This window comes from Nycticebus coucang, chromosome 13, assembly GCF_027406575.1.
Source record: "Nycticebus coucang isolate mNycCou1 chromosome 13, mNycCou1.pri, whole genome shotgun sequence".
NCBI classification, from domain to species: Eukaryota; Metazoa; Chordata; class Mammalia; order Primates; family Lorisidae; genus Nycticebus; species Nycticebus coucang.
The window spans coordinates 63,277,308-63,295,469 of record NC_069792.1 but is presented as its reverse complement, the minus strand read 5'-3'; the positions used below and the strand labels follow the sequence as shown (position 1 = coordinate 63,295,469).

Below are 18,162 nucleotides of genomic sequence, written 5' to 3'. Positions count from 1 at the left end.
TATCGAGAGTCTGTGGTATTTTGTTACAGCAGTGTGAACAGACTAAGACAGGACTATAAGGTCAAAAGACGTATTAGTCTAGTCCAATTTGCAGAAAACAGTTGTCAGAGTACGGCTATATCCTCAGAAGTTAGAGAAGAATAGCCTCAGGCTTTAACTTGCTGGCATCCCAGTTTTGTAAGGGTAGAAGTGAAACCACAGGATTAAAAAAAGAAGAAGAAAAATAGAAAAGAAACCACAGGATCAGTGTTTTGAGGCAAGGTCAGATACAGATAGTTCCTGGAGTATGTTCCAAGACTGAGAAGGAGATTTGCTTTGCTTCTGTCTGAATGATTGCCAAGAGTTTGTTTTTGAGATTAATGTGAGAGTTAAGGTCCCTCTAAGTCTAAAATTTCAGTTCAATTTGAGTCCTTGGGGTGAGCTAAACTCCCTCAGAAGATGCTAAAGTGAGCTCTTAAACAACACAGATTGCCAGATTCTTCAAATCTGCTCATTATCTGAACTGAGCAGACATCTCAGGGTCTTTGGGGACCAGCATGACCCTTAGCTTTTCCTTTGCCCATATTTAACAAGCCCTGAACTAGCTTGGTCTCAAGGAATGGGCATAGTAAAAGATTAGAAAGAAAACCTATGGTCAGAAAAAATGGAGGACAGGCAAGAATAGCCTGGACTATGAGCTTTTCTGATAGTATCTTCTGTTCCTTTTCCTTGACTGCTTCTGAGAAAATTTACACAGCTATTTCTATGGTTTGAATGTGTTCCCCAAAAAGCGCATGTTGGAAACTTAATCCCTAGTGCAGCAAGATTGGAATGTGGTGTCTAATGGGAAGTGTTTAGGTCAAGGACGGAGGACCTTTTCATGTTGGAAGGCTGCATTAATTTACTTTAATCAAATAAGGCCATATTCAAGAAACTTAAATTATATATACTTTAAAAGGTATGTTATTTTATAAAAATGTAACTACTATGCACTTGATAATTTAAAAAATGAAAAGTATTTATCAATTTTAAAGCTAACTAACCTTTGAATGACTTTGTTGTGTCTGCTTTTGAGTATGTTGTTGTATTATGAAGTTGTACCATGAAGGTTCACATTTTCAGTTGCTCCTCTAGATGGGTATCAGTCATGCGCGACCTTAAGGGCATCTTGATTTAGGTTAGGTGGGAGAGTGTAGATTAGAAACAATAAGTGGTTGACAAGCAAGAAAGCACTTTTTTCAGCATGTTGCTGAAGGCAAGGGTATTCTACTGCATTTTTTCCGTATTCCAATTAGATCTTTCCTAGTATCAAACAATGACTTTAAAATGTCATCTACAGACAGCCCAATTAATGCCATCTGTAGTACTTTTGGTGCCTTGGAGATATCAATTATTTAAGGCTGAAATGCTAATTTCAGTGTGATGTCATGGTTCTCAAAGTCAGTGAAACTTTCACTGTATTCTCCAATTAATAGGTCTACTAACAGCTGTGTATTCTCCAAATGATTCACATACACCATCCTGCTCATTCACGATCTTTGCTAACTTAGGAAAATGTTTATTTAAAATTTCCTTTTGGGCCAGACTCAGTGGCTTACACCTATAATCCTAGCACTCTGGGAGGATTGCTTGAGCTCAGTAGTTCGAGACCAACCTGAGCAAGAGAGAGAACCCCCCCCCCATCTCCACTAAAAATAGAAAAACTAGCTAGGCATTGTGGGGGACACCTGTAGTCCCACCTACTTGGGAGGCTGAGGCAAGAGGATCAAATGAGCCCAAGAGTTTAAGGATGCTGTGAGGTATGATGACTCCATGGCATTCTACTCAGGGTGACAAAGTGAGACTCTGTCTCAAAAAATAAATAAATAAATAAGTAAAATTTCCTTTTGAAGAAGTATTTTGAAAAAAGATAGCTTTTTTAAAAGATGCTTGGATTTGTTGCCATGTATCATATATAGATTTAATTTTACCTTGCAAAGAAATTTCGATTTGTTTTGATTTGACATGATATCACACAGAAATGTTGCGTTCCTACATAAATCTTTCAATGATTCACATTTGTGATTCTGTTCTTCATAAAATTTAACTATCAGTTCTTGCACAGATAAAATTTTGGCTAACACCTGTCCTTGCCCTGCACTTTACAATGACAGGGCAAATTCACTTTAGTATGTTTAACTCTAGCATGTTATGAAAGTGACAATGCCACATTGCATTTGCATGAATAACAAGGCTTATAACTTGTTGCAAAGTGTCACTTAAAATAGTAGCTTTACCACAGAGATTTTGCTGATGCAAAATATAGTGAAAAGAAATGGGAGCATCCGGATCTATTAATACTTTTTTTAAAATCTATGCAATACACTCTTCGTGTTTTCCTGTCGTGGAAGGTGCACTGTCTATACATCCACTCACTGAAATTACCCAAATCAGTCCAATTTCACGACATTTATCTTAAAAGTTGTTGAAGGCATCTGCTCCCCATGTTCTGTTCACAAGAGTGCCCAAAACAAGTAACTCTTTGAAGTGAAGAAAATCTGCCTGAATGAAGTTTAAAGCCTGCACCGAGTCAATAACAAATAATATATATTTTCCTTTTGAAATATTGTATGAGATTGTTCTGTTAAGTGGAATGCTAATTCACATTGCTGATCAGTTATGATTCTTCTTAAGAGAGGCAGTTGTTTTTATTATACTTTGAAATGTTACTGGGGTCTAAGCACCCTACAACTTCAATAGTGCGTTCTTTCACAATTTCTACATCATTGAATAGCTTCCCTTCCCCCCAACCCCCGAGTATATAAGCTACTTTCTAAGTTGCTTCAGTAAAATTATTTCCAGGCCTTGTTGATGCTTGAAAGAATTTGCTTTGCATTTGCTTTTCATCTTTTAATTTCTGTAATACAACCTTTTGTATCTCTCCCTCTAATTTAAAATGCCCATGGTCCTTATGAGTGGTTTAGGTGAGGAGATTGGTGCTGCTGCTGAGAGGGCTTCAGGCTTGAGTTCTACCTCTTATTCTCACCCTCTAGCCTTCGCCTATGATGAAGGGTGAAGGTGCAGCAGGAACATCCCCGACACCCAGCTATTGGACTTCCAGCCTCCAGACTGTAAGCAATAAGCTCTGTTTTTTATAAATTACCCAGTCTTTCAAGATTTTTTTATTGTCTTTTTCACTGATATGCAACAGAGTTGGTTGGTATCATGTCTCAGGAGCTTTAGAATCCAAGTTGTCATATATCTTGTATCCCAAGTAAGATACAGTTGTCTGTCTACAGTTTTGCTTTCCATGGTTTTAGTTGTCCATGATCGACTTTGGTCTGAAAAGAGCTAAATACAAGCCTGAGCAAGAGTGAGAGACCCCATCTCTAAAAATATAAACTTGAGCAAAAGTGAGACCCCTATTTCCAAAAATAGGGGGGAAAAAGCCAACTAGCCGAGCACAGTGGCAAATACCTGTAGTCCTAGCTGTCAGGAGGCTGAAGCAAGAGAATGGTTTGAGCTCAGGAGTTTGAGGTTGCTGTGAGCTACCATGACACCATGGGGTGACAGAGTGAGACTCTGCTTCTACCCCCAAAAAAACCATACAGGTTATTACAGCATAATAACATATTTATGGTTAGAGATACCACAGTCACATAACGTTTACTATGGTATATTGTTACAATTATTCCCTTTTATTGTTAATCTCTTACTGTACCTCATTTATAAGTTAAGTTTATCATAGGTGTTTATATCATGTAGGAAGAAAACAATAAACATAAGGCTTAGTAATGAAGTTTCAGTCATCCGCTGGGGGGTCTTGGAACACATCCCTCATGGGTAAGGGGCGAGCAGTGTACTAATTTCAAATGCCCGATTACTCAGTGATTTTGAGTTCTGTGTTCACAAGCATAATTTCTCACTAAAGAACCCTGTAACTCAGGTGCCCAGAGATGACAGAATCAAGGTAGTGTCATCTATGCCTGGTGATAGGACACAGACTACTCATAAACCAACTCTTAGCCTAGAAAGGGAAGTCAGAAGTGATGTATAAAACATTCTTACAATTTCTTCTTGCAATACCAGTGTTCAAGTTCCACAGAAGATGAGAGTCATGAATGTAAGTGGAAGGTGATCCCTCTGACTTGAATTCTGAGCTTGCTTCTGCCTCTAGTTATCAACATGCATTTAGAAAAATAATTTATATTGCCTTCAGTTTTCCTATCTGCAAAATTAGTTGTAAGAGCCTGCGTGTGTGCTGGATTATTTTTGGTTTTGTTTTGTCAGTTTCGCGATGTTTGGAACTATATTTCTCCGAATCCTCTCTCCTCTGTGGTTCCAGTTTAGAATGAACCCGAGGAGGATGCTGCATGAGAGTTGGGAGGCAGTCAGGGAAGGGCTTATCACACTCTGAAGGTCTTTTTGTGATCAGATACAGTGCCGTGTGGTGCAGAGGGGCCCAGCAGTTTCCAGCTTTTCTTGAGTGTCTGCTCCATGGCCAGCCCTTCCTCGGAGCTCCAGGCCAGCCACCAGATGCTCCATGGTGCCACTAACTCCACAGAGGCAACAGCTCCCCTCCATGGTGCCACTTCAGGGCTCCCAAGCTGTGCTTGGCTTTCCGGAATCCTCAGTCTAGCCTGTGACTCTTTCCCTGATTCTCCAGGACTCCTTTCACTTCTGAACTCCTGCCACCATTGTTCAAGCGGAATTCCTAGAATAAATCTGTTATCCCATAACACCATCCTAGTTCTGCTTCTCTGAACCCAGGATTTTCCTGGTCACCTTTAAAGGCTTTTCAAAGTATTTACATAATCCAGTGATTTTTCAACCCATGTGCTACAAAAATTTTTAAATATCATTAATTAAATTATTTTCAAAAGACGTTCAAAGCACAGTAAGTATATTCTTTTTTTTTTTTTTTAACTTTTTTAAATCAACATATTTTAAGTGTGCTGTGGAAGTTTAATTATAGGGTCAAGTGTGCGGCAAGATAGAAAAGGTTGAAAAACCCTGGCATAAATCTTTGCAAAAGATATTTCCTTACTAGTGTTCAGTTGCTTAGTTTTGGGGAAGGAAGGTTAATCGGGGCAAAGCACTATATACATTCCCATCACACACATTATTTCACCCTATATGTGTGTGAAAATCGTGTGATTCTGGCATGTGTGGGCCAGTGCAGGAAGGAGCCAAACTCTTTTTCTTTCCACACATCCAACTGTTGATATCTTAGAAGCAATTAACTCCAGAAATTCAAGGACATGTAAGATGTTTACTTTCAGGTAACAAAAGGAGAGAGATCCCTTTCTGAAAGTTTTGCTTGAATATTTATTTCCCAGTTGCTGAAGGAACATATTTTCTCAGCTTCAGATTTTTCCTCAAATGGCTTTGTAAAAATATGTGGCACGCATACACATTTCTTTTTTTTTTTTCTGGTAGTTTAAATGTTTAAAACTTTTGAGGAGCTGAAATGAATCTAACTCTTGTAAAGATAAATATGTGCTGCTTGTTTCATATCTTGTGGTTCATTCATTCTGGTTCACTCAGTTGTTAGGCCCCTGAACCCACAGTGTGTCCCAAACACCGGATTCTTGCTGGTCTGGGTTGAGAGACTGGAGACCCGTGGAAGCTACCCTTTCCAGGAGCATGTCGCCCTCTCACGGTCATTCATTAGTACTACAGAAACCCAGAATGTGCTCTGGAACAGAAGAGTAGAGCAGGAATCCCATGTACTCAATTCTGATATGAGGACAAATGATGACCTAGTACATGGTGGGGGGTGAGGGAAAGGGAGAGTGGAGAGAGGGCAGGAGGGAGGAGGGTAGAGGGTCACAGTGTGTGACACATCTCTTGGATACAATTGTAAGAGGGACTTTACCTGACAAACACAACCAGTGTAACCTGGTACTCTGTACCCTCAATGAATCCTCAACAATAAAAAAAAAAAAAGAAAGAAAGAAAGAAAGAAATTCTCTTCCTTTGTAGATATGGTTATTTTTTAAATTCTCTGCATTCTGACCACATCTCTTTTCTACAAGGACAACTAGTTACACAGGGGTGATTCCTAGATCGCTTTGAATGTCCTCTGATAAGCATTCCATTGTGCTGTTTTTGAAAGTCTTTCTGCATTTTCTAAGACTGAATAGGCATATATAACCAATATATCCAAGACTCTTCTTTTTCCTAAGAAGAAAACCCTACCCCAAGCAAATGTTTTCTTTCATTTTTCATTCATTCACTCCCTCTGTTGTATTTAATACAGTGATTCTCACTTCAGCCCTAGCTGCACATTAGAATTCTCTGAGCAGCCTTTAAAAATACTGATGCCTGGGCCCTACTTCCAAGCAATTCTGACATAGTCGTGACTAGGGTCTGGATACTGGTGTTTTTAAACTTTCTTCAGTGACTGCAATGTGCTTCCAGGGTTGAGAACTACTAAGTTAACATTCCTGTGTGTCAGTCACTGCGGTGGTGCTGAGGAATCCATGGTAGAGGTACAACTCAGCCACATTGCCCTGCCATCACCATTGACAGGCCACACGTACCTCCTCCTCTGTCTAGAATGCTGCCCTTGTTCCTTGCATAAGTAACTCCTCATACTTTCAGTTTCAAATCAAATATCACTTATTCAAAAACATTTTTGCCCTACCGTTGTTTTTTTTTTTTTTTTTTTGCAGTTTTTGGCTGGGGCTGGGTTTGAACCTACCACCTCCAGCATATGAGGCCAGCACCCTACTCCTTTGAGCCACAGGCGTCACCCACCTTGTTTTCTGGCGTTTTCTTTTTTTTTTTTTTAAGACAGAGTCTCACTTTGTTACCCTTGGTAGAATGCCATGATGTCATAGCTCACAACAATCTCAAACTCTTGGGCTCAAGCTATCCTCCCCACTCTTGCACTGGCTGGTTTTGAACTCCCAAACTCAAGCAATCCACCAGATACAGAGTACTATGATTACAGGTGTGAGCCACTGCTCCCAGCCCATTGTTGCCCTTCTATTTAAAATAGGTCCCATATTGTTTGCTCTCATATAGCTTTCCTCTTTCCCTTCATAACACTTATTCTGCTTGTAATTACAGGCATCCCCCTATCCTGTACCCCATTGGAACTCTCACGATCAGAACTCAGGACCAAACAGACTTTGGAAATAAGGAAGAAGAGGCAGATTTACCTGAATAGAATTAAGTTTAAGTTTTAGGGCATTTGTGGTATGCTGATAATAATTCTTCAAAGATATCCACCCCTAATCCCTAGAACCCTATGAATATGTCACCTTGCATAGCGAAAGAAACTTTTCAAACGTGATTAAAATTAATGATCTGGAGATGGGGAGAACATTTTGGATTATCCAGATGTGCCCAGCATAAGCACAAGAGTCCTTTTAAGGAGACTGGAGAGTCACAGTTAGATAAAATATAAAGATGGAAGCAGAGGTCAGAGAGAAGAAAAGATGCTACCCTTCTGGATTTGATGATGTAGGAAGGGGGCTACTAGCCAGAGAATTTAGGCAGACTCTAGAAGCTGGAGACAGCCTGGAAATAGATTCTTCAGAGAGCTTCCAGAGGGAATGCAGCCCAGCCTACACTTTGATTTTAGCTCAGTGAAACTAATTTTGAACTTCTGACCTCCTGAACTGTAAAATAATTAGTGTTGTTCCGTATCATTACATTTATGGTAATTTGTTACAATGACAATAGGAAACTAATACATGCACATCCCTCCCTTGCACAGGCCCCTTCCAAAACCCTGGGAGGCAGTCTGGAAATGTACTCACATGGTCATGGTACAAAAGTAAAGCTTGCAAAATGAAAATACTTTAACTACAAATGGGTATAATGTGTGTAATTTGGTTGGCCTGACTTGACCACTACACTATGTATGCATGAACAAAACTGCACATGTACTGCATAAATTAAATTTGTACAAATAAAAAGGGAAAAAATAAAGTACCTACCATTGATTAAGGCTGCTCTGTCTTTCAACTCTTGACTTCTCCTGGTTGACTAACATGGTAGTGGCTACAAGCATTTGGGGAACCTGCTAAGCAGAAAGGCAGTTGGAGGATACTTTGGTTTGCGTCTGGAGAGATACATTCATAAGATTCATGGTCACTTCCACATAGCATTAAATTATTGCTCAAGTGTAGGAATGGCTTCCAAGAATACTCCGAATACCCAATGTGTCAAAGTCCCCGGGAGTGGTGACTTAAAGGAGTCGTAGAATACATGCAGCATGTATGTAGTTCATGGGTAAGAAAAAGCTATCTTAAACTGGGCTCAGTGGCACTTCCCTGTAGTTCCAGGGACTTGGGAGGCTGAGGCAGGAGGACCATTTGAAGCAAGCAGTGTTCACAGTCCCTACATTTTTTCAGACATGAAGAGGAAGAGAAAATTCTGAAGAGAAGTAATAAATAGGCTCTCACATGGTTTGATAAGCCAGTTAATAAAGAGTGAATCATCATGCATATATTGGGAAAAGGTTTAAATTCCTTGCTGATTTGGCACAATTTACAGGTTTCAATTAAGATATTATAAAGGTAATACACAACCACAAAGAGGACATCAATTCTAAGAGTAGTATTTATCAGTCGCTGCTCAGGAAAATATGAAATGCCCCTGAGATTGTATAATTCTTATATTAAAGAAATTTGATTGAGATTTTCTCAAATTTGGCAATAATCTTAAACATTTGCATAACATTATCAGAACAAACTATCAGACTGAGATGGTCCTTGATGGGGATGGTCAGGAGGCATCCTAGAGAGGGTGGCCTGAATTCAGAAGAGGAACCGGACCCTCAGTGTGTGGGGGAGTCGTCTTGGCGGTAGAACTGGAATTGGTAAATCGAAAAAACGTTTTACATGAAAGGATTGCCAGTAAATGAACTTCCCACCACATTTTTAGTTTTGGCTATACATACCTTGCAGTAGGTCAAGGAATCCTACAAAGTAAATGTAAATATTCAAACCGTTTTGAAAAAACATTAACGCAGGATCAAATTAGAATCAGAGTCGTCAGCCACTGGTTGCTGTTATTAATATGTCAGTTTGGGTTGTGCAGACCTACCTGGCAGCCAGCAACTATTAATTCATACTTATAGCACCTATTAAAACTCTCCTAGCCTTTGAAGCCTCTCTTTAGCTGAGGGGGTGGGATACGTATTTAGAACAGCAAATGAAAAGTGCAAAATGCTCCTGATAAAGACTTTTTCTTCTCCGGAAGGAACCACGGTTCTGGCACTTTGCCTGATTCAGAGCAGGTTCATCCTGACTCAGAGCTGGCGACTGCCGTGCGGACAGCCCACCTGCAGGGGGCGCGCAGGCCGCCGCGGCACCAGGCCGCTCTGGCCCAGCGTGGGGGTTCCGTCTGCCTCTGCGGCTGCCCGGTCCCCTCCGCCCGGCGTCGCCACCGGGAGGTGCTGCCGCTGTCGCTGCTGCTCGTCTGAGTCGCAGGTATCTGGGCCGAGGTTCTGCCGCTGTCGCTGCTGCTCGTCTGAGTCGCAGGTATCTGGGCCGAGAGGTGCTGCCGCTGTCGCTGCTGCTCGTCTGAGTCGCAGGTATCTGGGCCGAGGTGCTGCCGCTGTCGCTGCTGCTCGTCTGAGTTGCAGGTATCTGGGCCGGGGCGATGGGCAGCTCCTGGGCGGGAGCCACTTGATGTCACCCCTGCGGGCTCTGAATGGGGGAAGCCACCCGGGCCAGGGGGAGGGTGGCGGCCGGAGGGAGCCGGGTGGAAGAAGCGGCCGCGGGTCCGAGGTGGCTTCGCCCGGGCTGTGGTGTTCGCGAGGGCGGGGAGAAGGCCTCTGAGGGCTCCCGTTTGCTTTCGCAGCGTACAGCTGTGGTTGCCTGCCGGAGGTGCCGGCCTGGACTAGCGGGCCGCGGCCGGGGTGCGCTCCCTCGCGGTTAAGGCGGAGGTCCGCACGGAAGCCCGCGCTGCACGTCTAGGTGTTAGGCCGGGGCAAAATGTGTGCAGCGTTCGCATGGAAAGTACGTGGCACATTATAAGCAGCCCGCAGTCCAAGCTGTTGAGATGTGAGCGAGCTGTCCAGAGTGACACATGGCCCCAAGGTGTCCGTGTAAAAAGACAGGATTTGCACATCTCTCTCAGGGCTCAGGTAATCACAAACGTCCACTCTGAAATGACGTGTGATACTAACAGCAGCACCATCGTTTTCTCCCCAGATTCTCCAACACTGCTCTGCTTTGAGGGAAAAAAAAAAGACATTTATTTCTTAAACTTTCCCAATGTTCAGAATTGGCTACAGAGCATAATGAGATAAAAATATATCATTGGATAGTAACACTTCTCACTCTTTAAAAAGTAACAGTGGTACCTAGGAGCTTATTCGTTTAAAGACCTGCAATACGTGTACCATTATTTTGGGGTTATTTTTATGTTATGGTAATAACTGTCTCTCTTCAGTGCCTAGTGTATGTCAGACCTCGGCGGAGGGTTTTAAACACCTAGTACCTTTATTTAATCCTTGCAGCAGCCCCTATGAGGCACCATTTCTCTTAAGCAGGTAAGGAAACTGAGGCACAGAGAGTCCTATAAATTAAGGTGTTTGAGGTTAGAGGCTAGCAACGAGTGAACATGGTGGTGTTCCATGAGATGCATGTTTATTAATTTGATTAGTAACCTGAACTGATTTTCTCTCAGTCTTAATTTTCATGGCTAAATGCAAAAATTCTATATTAACTCCTTTTTAGTTTTAAAAGGAGTTTAGTGAGGGAAAACTTTGCTCATTAAGTATTATATTTATAATTAAGCTTGTGCTGAGGTTCTACTCCAGTACCATTTGATTTGATATGATGCATGCGTTGGTTTGGTTGTTAACAAGCTTTATTACTTTTCTACATTATTTGTGTTTTCATACCATTTTTAGTGAGTTCACTTTGCAAATTATGTTAGCAGAACTGGAGGCAAATCAAAGACTTTCCAGTGACAGTAATTTAATATTTTACAGGATGTAGGAAAGGCATTGAGGAGTGGCTAAGGAGTGAGGAATGAAGAGATTTAGGGTATGTTATTTAGAGAAATTGTGTTACTGTAAGAGATAAAAGATTCCTATGGTACCTATCCTTGTTAGAAGAGAAATTGTATTTCCCATTGTGGAAAGAGGATGGATATATTAGAGTGACCCAAAGCTGTAGGCCTTATCGGGCTTTAAAAATTTGTATCTTCCCAAGGAAGGGGAAGGGAGGGGGGAGGTTTCAGTGGAGGGAGGGTAATAGGTAGGCCACATCTATGGTGCATCTTAGAATGGGTACAGGCGATTGCACTAATGTACACAGCTATGATTTAACAATTAAAAAAAATTTGTATCTTCAGCATTCATATAGTCAATATGCATTGAGCACCTTCCATGGCGAGGCTCTGTGCTAAGCACTGGGGGTGTAAGAATGAACAAAATGAAGTCTTTGTCCCCATGGAGCTAACGTTCCACTAGGGGAAGGTAATCTTTAAGAAGTTAAAATTAAAGTATTTTCAGTCAGATGCTAACAATTACTGAGAAGGAAATTAAAGTAGCAAAGGGGGCTAGGAAGCACCTGGGAAGGAGCAAATGCAGTTTAAAAGTAAGGAGAGCCATGCGGCTGTCTAGGAAAGGCACACCGGGTAAGTACAAAAGCCGAGAACCTACCAGTCTTGGAAGACAGCATGAGGCTGTGAGTTTGAGGGGACAGAGGCTGGTGGAGGTCAGAGAGCTAATCAGTCCTGGTAAAGACTTGGCTTTTACTCTGCGAAGGTAGGTAGGTAGAGGGTTTTGAGCAGAGAAGTGAGGGAATCTGCCTTAAGAGTTTTAAAGGGCTTCGGGCTGCTGTGTTTGGAATGGACTGTACATGGAGAGCAGGGAGGAGATTAGTGCAGTAATCCAAGTGAGAGAGGATGGTGGCTTAGACCAGGTGGTAGAAGAGAAGCATAAGAAGCTTCCATATTGTTGGTCTTTCTGACAAGATTTGCTGATGCATTGGATGTGGAGGGTGGGAGGAAGAGTGAAGCACAATTCATGGGCTTAGCCTGGGTGGAGATGGATGGAACAGGAATCTGGGGTTTAGTTTTATCAGGTTCAAGGTGCCTGTTCAGGTTGTGTTATAGAGACTGCAGTTCAAGGGAAAGGTACAACTGGAAATCAGAATTTGGGAGTCACTGGCACAGGGTAGTGTTTAAAGCTAGGAGGCTGTGAGGGCTAGGCTGAAAAGTGAGGCTTGAACCCTGGAGCTGTCCATGTTCAGAGATGGGAGAGATTAAGAGCTGCAAAGGAGACTGACAAGGAGAAGCTTTTGAAAGTAGGAGGAAAAGGAGGTGAGAATGGAGTGCTGCAGGCCCCTGAAGAGTGTGTTTCAAGGAGAAAGCAGCCAACTACCCTAAGTCCTGGAGTTAGAAACATCCCGCTGATGTACTACAACTTGCTCTTATCAACAAGCTATTATAAGGAATAGGTAGATGTACCTCTTCAACTTACATGCTGACTTAAGAACAAACCTACAGGACCTGTCTCATTTGCAATGTGGGGAATGGCTGTTTATCACCTCCTGCTGATAGAAAAGTCAAGTAAGATGTTAACCAGGAGATAAGCATAGGAAGGTGTTTGGGTACCTTGCAAGAGCACTTTCAAGAGGGTAGTAAGGGAGAAAACCGGATTGGTGTGGTTTCAAAAGAGTAGGAGGAGAGGAATTAGAGACTGCAAGTATGGACAGTTCTTTGGAAGAAGCTAGCTATAAATTTTTCATATCAATATTTGAAAGCCCTGTTGTCATTCTCACAGTAAGTAATTTTTATTTCTAACCTCAACTACTTAGGAACTAGACTTGGATTGTTTTATCAATGTCTGGTGGAAATAAAATAACTATACTACTGCTAACAATAATTTATAATTAACTTTCTAAACCACTATACAATGAAAACTTATTCTTTTTACATAATACGTTTCCGGGCCCATAAAAATTCTTGGGTGGTATATGTTCTTTTATCACTTATCTTTTTTTCTTTAGGTTAAAAGCTAACTCCCATATGCTGGAGGTGGTGGGTTCAAACCCAGCCCCGGCCAAAAACCACAAAAAAAAAAAAAAAAAAAAAAAAGCTAACTCAGGAGTGCTACAAACTGTATTTGAAAGCAAAACAGACACAAAAATTGAGAATCAGAATTAATTTTGACATATGCTGTCTCAGTAGTATTAAGAATTGACAAAAGTAAAAAAAGTATAACATACAATTACATACAGTACATAATACTTGATAATAAACAACTATGTTACTGGGGTATGTTAAAAAATAGGAATTGGTATAAGATAATTTCTGTTATAAGAATTAATAACCGACAAAACAAAACTGTGTCTGTTGTTACTTTAAAGATATTAAGACTGATACTTCATTGAAAGTAAATAATAATATGGGTTAAGTAAGGCACCTTGGTTTAAATATGTAGTAAGTGTATAAAAAAGGCCTATTTTTATCTGAAGAAGTGAATTTGCATGCTTGTTTCTACCTTCAGCAGGTTAATGCCCAAACCCAAATACAAAATAATCAAGCAAGGAAAGTGCTCCTGCGAGGTATGCAAATATCTTCCTATGGTACAATAAATGCCAGGTTTACCCCATTTTGACCACAGATAATATGTGCCTTTTCCATAGCAAATATAGCTACCTGTATTGGAGTGTGGAGATTTTAAATGATTAAATAAAGCATTTCAAAGTTCAGGTCTAGATCTATTGATTGCTTTAACCCATTAATTTTATCTGAAAGATGATATGTCTTTCGATCTGTGGATTGAATTCTTTTTTGTTGTTGTTTAGCTTTGTGCATTTTTTTTTGTTCTTGTTTTGTTCCTTGGAAATTTTCATGGGTTGGATTGACTTTCCAGTTTTCACAGCTGTCATCTCACACTCCTTTGAAACTTTTTTTCATTTGCATAGCTTTTTAATAAGTTAGCCCCTTCCACCTCTGATTTTCTTACTGCTTACAATTTGGATTTTTGTTGTTGCTGTTTTTTTTAAGTCCCAATGTGCTTCTTAATACTATTTTTTCTTCATACTGAGTTAATTTTTTGTATATTCCTGAGAGCACATTATTTTTGTGGAATTTTTTCAATTTCTTCTTGTAAGTAATTTTCAGTGGTGTGCTTTACTCCAGATAGAACTGATGTACCTTTTCCCTTACAGTGCAGAACTTTTTTACATTGACTTCATGTTGACTTTCTTTTGTTTTTATCCTTTAAATATGAAAGAACTTTGAGCTATAATATTGAATTTGCCATATCAGTACTGTTCTACTGAATATATTTTGTAGATTTCTTAAAAGAAAAATAGAGAATTGGGTTTTGTGTAGGGATTCCACAAAGGATACAATTGTGGTTTTGTAAAAGATTTACCTATTTAAAATCATTTTCAAGCTGGGTGTGGTGGCTTATTCCCATAATTCTAGCACACTGGGAGGCTGAGGTGGGAGAATTGCTTGAGCTCTGGAGCTGAAGACCAGCCTGATCAAGAGCAAAAATAGAAAAATCAGCCAGGTATGGTGGCATGACCTCTAGTCCCAGCTACTAGTGAGGCTAAGGCAGGAGGATTGTATGAGCCAAGGAGTCTCATGAGTCAAGGAACTGGGCTGAGACCGTGGCACTCTAGCCCAGGTGACAGAGCAAGACTCTGTCTCAAAAAAATAAGAAGAAGAAGAGGAAGAATTAGAGCACAAATCAGTAAAATTGAAAATGGGAAATCATAGAAAAAATTAACAAAACCAAAACCTGGTTCTTCGAAAACATCAATAAAATCTATAAGCCTCTAGCCAGGCTGAGAAAACAGGACATAAATTACTAATATCAAAAATGAAAGAGAGGCCATCACTACAGATTCCCTGGGCACTAAAAGGATAATAAAGGAATACTTTAACAGCTGTGTGCCCATATTCTTAATAACCTATATGAAATGGACCAGTTCATTGAAAGACACATCTACCAAAATTCACACAAAAAGAAAAAGACCATCTGAATTGGCTTATTCAGAAGTTGAATAAAAAGTAATGACCTTCTAAAGAAGCATCAGGCCCAGTTGGGTTCATTGGTGAATTCTACCAAACCTTGAAGGAAGAAATTATGCCAATTCTCTACAACCCCTTTCAGAAAACAGAAGCAGAGGGAATCTCTCTTTACTCATTCCATGAGGCCAGAATTCCCCTAATACCAAGATAAGACAAAGATACCACAAGAAAAGAAAACCACAGACAGGTATTGGTCATCAGTAAAATATTAGCAAATCAAACCCAACAATTTATGAAAAGAATTATGTGTTATGATATAATATTATGGGACCACCAGTTATTTTATATGTGGTCCATCATACTGAAGTGTCATTATGAATCGTGAATAGGACTAGAACCTTAGAAGTGAGTGATACCATGTCAAGTATAGTTACAACTTTGCTGGTTCTCAGTATCCTTGTTTGTTAAATAATGAGATTGGGTTAGATGATCCTGAATAGCCTTCTAATTCTAAAAATTTCACAGACTGCAGTCATGTATGTTAGAAGTATAGTAGATACAAGTAGGTTTATGTAAGAACCTCAGGAGGCTCTATGATGTTCACATAATGACCAAATCACCTGAGGACACATTGTATATATGTATCCCTGTATCATAATGTAGCCCTGTCAGTAAGTGACACAGGGCTGTAGTTAAATTTCTTCTAAAAACACATTTTTTTTTTTTTTGAGACAGTCTCACTTTGTTGCCCTCAGTAGAATGCTGTGATGTCATAGCTCACAGCAACCTTAAACTCTTGGACTCAAGTGATCCTCTTGCCTCAGTCTCCCAAGTAACTGGGACTATAAGTGCCCACCACAATATCCGGTTAGTTTTTAGAGACAGGGTCTTGCTCTTTCTCAGGCTGATCTTGAACTACTGAGCTGAGACAATCCACCCACTTCAGCCTCCCAGAGTGCTGCGATTATAGGGGTGCACCACCACACCTAGCCCTCTAAAAACACAATAAATCTTACACCTTCAAACTTACTTGAGGTGAAGTTTGGTTTAAATTTTGTAGACTGTTCATTGGTGGGATTAGACCAGCGGTGCATCTTACAAGAGTATATGTGAAACTTGGTAAACGGTCTGTGAAGCTAGTGAATGATGCCCCATGATTATATCAATGTACACAGCTATGATTTAATAAAATTTAAAATAAATAAATAAATTTTGTAGACTATTCAAAAAATAAGAATATTTTGCAAAAATTGTAGTTTTTAGATTTTGAAACAATACTGAATAAATGGATAAGTAAGAATGCCACTTAAGTAACACTTTATATAAATTAAATCTCCTATATAAATTAAGTCTGCTAAGGTGGGCTTAATAAGGTTTAGGATTTGAACAGCCCTGGAATCATATTTGTGCTATTAATTTTCTTGATAAACTTTTTTTAAAAGGAAAATTGAACTTTATCTCAACTCTGGATTTTCACAGATTTACAACTAGGGAGAATTATAATGTAAGTAACTGAAATGAAACAGAAAGGTGAAGGTACTCCTCTTGGTTTATACCTGTACTAGACAGACGCTATAGTTGAACTTGAGGCCTAGGTAGGCCACACGGTGGCACCATTAGGCCATATAAATAAAGTACTGTTGCTAGAAAAAAATGATTTTTACAGAATTAAATAACTCTTGTTACATAACTAATACATGTTTATGAAAGAATTCAGATTGATTTCTCAGTGGTTATTTAACATCTTTATTATATGATTATAGATTATAAACTGGAAACTTCCTAGGGAAAAATTCCCTTGCTAAGAATTTTCAGTGTGGTAGATTTATATAGTAAAGATTTAGGAAAATACCAAAAGGTGTTGGAATAAAATAAAAGTTCTAAATAACCAGCATTCCTTTTGTGAACAGTTAATTTTGGTTTAATCTAGTATCTTTTCTAAAAGTTGAATTGTAACTAAATTCTAATAATGCAAACAAGTAGTAGTTAAATAATATAGATAATATATATCAGAAGTCCTTGTTTAGCATTTTTTGATTTCCTGATGAAGAAAGAAAAATTTAGGTTAAAGTATTTTCTTGTTATCCAAGCCAATAAAAAATACTTGAGAATATTGAGTCTGGGAATTCCTTTACTCACTTTCCTATACAATAGAAGACATATCCATATATTTTATTTTTGTTTTCCCACACTTGAAAAAGTTTTCTTTGGGCTCAGCGCCTGTAGCTCAGTGGCTAGGGTGCCAGCCACATACACCAGAGCTGGTGGGTTCGAATCTGACCTGCCAGACAACAATGACAACTACAACCAAAAAATAGCCGGGTGTTGTGGCGGGCACCTATAGTTCCAGCTACTTGGGAGGCTGAGGCAAGAGAATCTCTTGAGCCCAGGAGTTGGAGGTTGCTGTGAGCTGTGACGCCACACAGCACTACCCAGGGTGACAGCTTGAGGCTCTGTCTCAAACAAAGTTTTCTTTGTATGATATGATTACAAAGAGTTAATTCAAAATATGTGTGCAAGGCTTATTTCCTAAGAAGTAAGAAACACTTCCAGATACTGTTTTCTTGCAGTTTAAAAAAGTTCACTTTGAATGAAATGTTTATAAAGAGTTAATTTGAAATGTGTACAGTAACGTTTCCCCTCATGTAATCTTTGATGAAGATTTGATTCTCTAAATAAAAGAATCTTATGAAACAAACTTAGGGACTTGGTTTTTTTTACTCATGGAATGAGCATAGTGATAGTATGTACTTAACTAGTAGGGTTGCTGTGAGGATTAAATCAGTTATTACGGAAAAACATTTAGAGCTCTGCCTGGAGTATAATAACTTAATAAATTGTCAAATATTGTGTATCTCAAATGTTTCTAAGCAATCGTTTGCATAGTAATAGCAGACATACAAACGAATTCTTTTTCCCTTTTCCTTCAGCTTAGTTCCCTAAAAACATCACTAAGTAATTCCTGATTAACCTCTTTTATTATATGAACTTAATATAATGAGGTGGCCTTTATTAATATCACTCTATAATTCACATACTTCCAATTAATCTCATCTTTACTTTCTTAATGAAGTTATTCATAGCTTGACATGAAGATATCATGAAATTAATAATTTTAGATACAGCCAAATTAGACTACAATGTTGGAAACACCACATAATCTGAGTTCCTCACAGGTTTTGATATAAAGTAAAAATGCTTCTGTTTTGGTGGATCCAGATCTACCTAAAAATTGCT

The 18,162-nt window shown here is 39.5% G+C and overlaps 1 protein-coding gene across 3 annotated transcripts in view; it reads left to right on the top strand.

Moving 5' to 3' along the window:
- Window positions 1-9,283: 9,283 nt before the first annotated feature.
- Window positions 9,284-18,162, top strand: part of ANKRD46 (ankyrin repeat domain 46) — a 29,517-nt gene continuing 20,638 nt past the window's right edge. The window contains exon 1 of one of the 3 annotated variants that reach the window (XM_053558991.1): window positions 9,284-9,407. The gene's annotated coding sequence lies outside the window, so the exon portion shown is untranslated. Of the gene's footprint in view, window positions 9,408-9,434; window positions 9,563-18,162 lie in introns of those variants that run through there. The other 2 variants (XM_053558992.1, XM_053558994.1) reach the window with 2 other exon arrangements.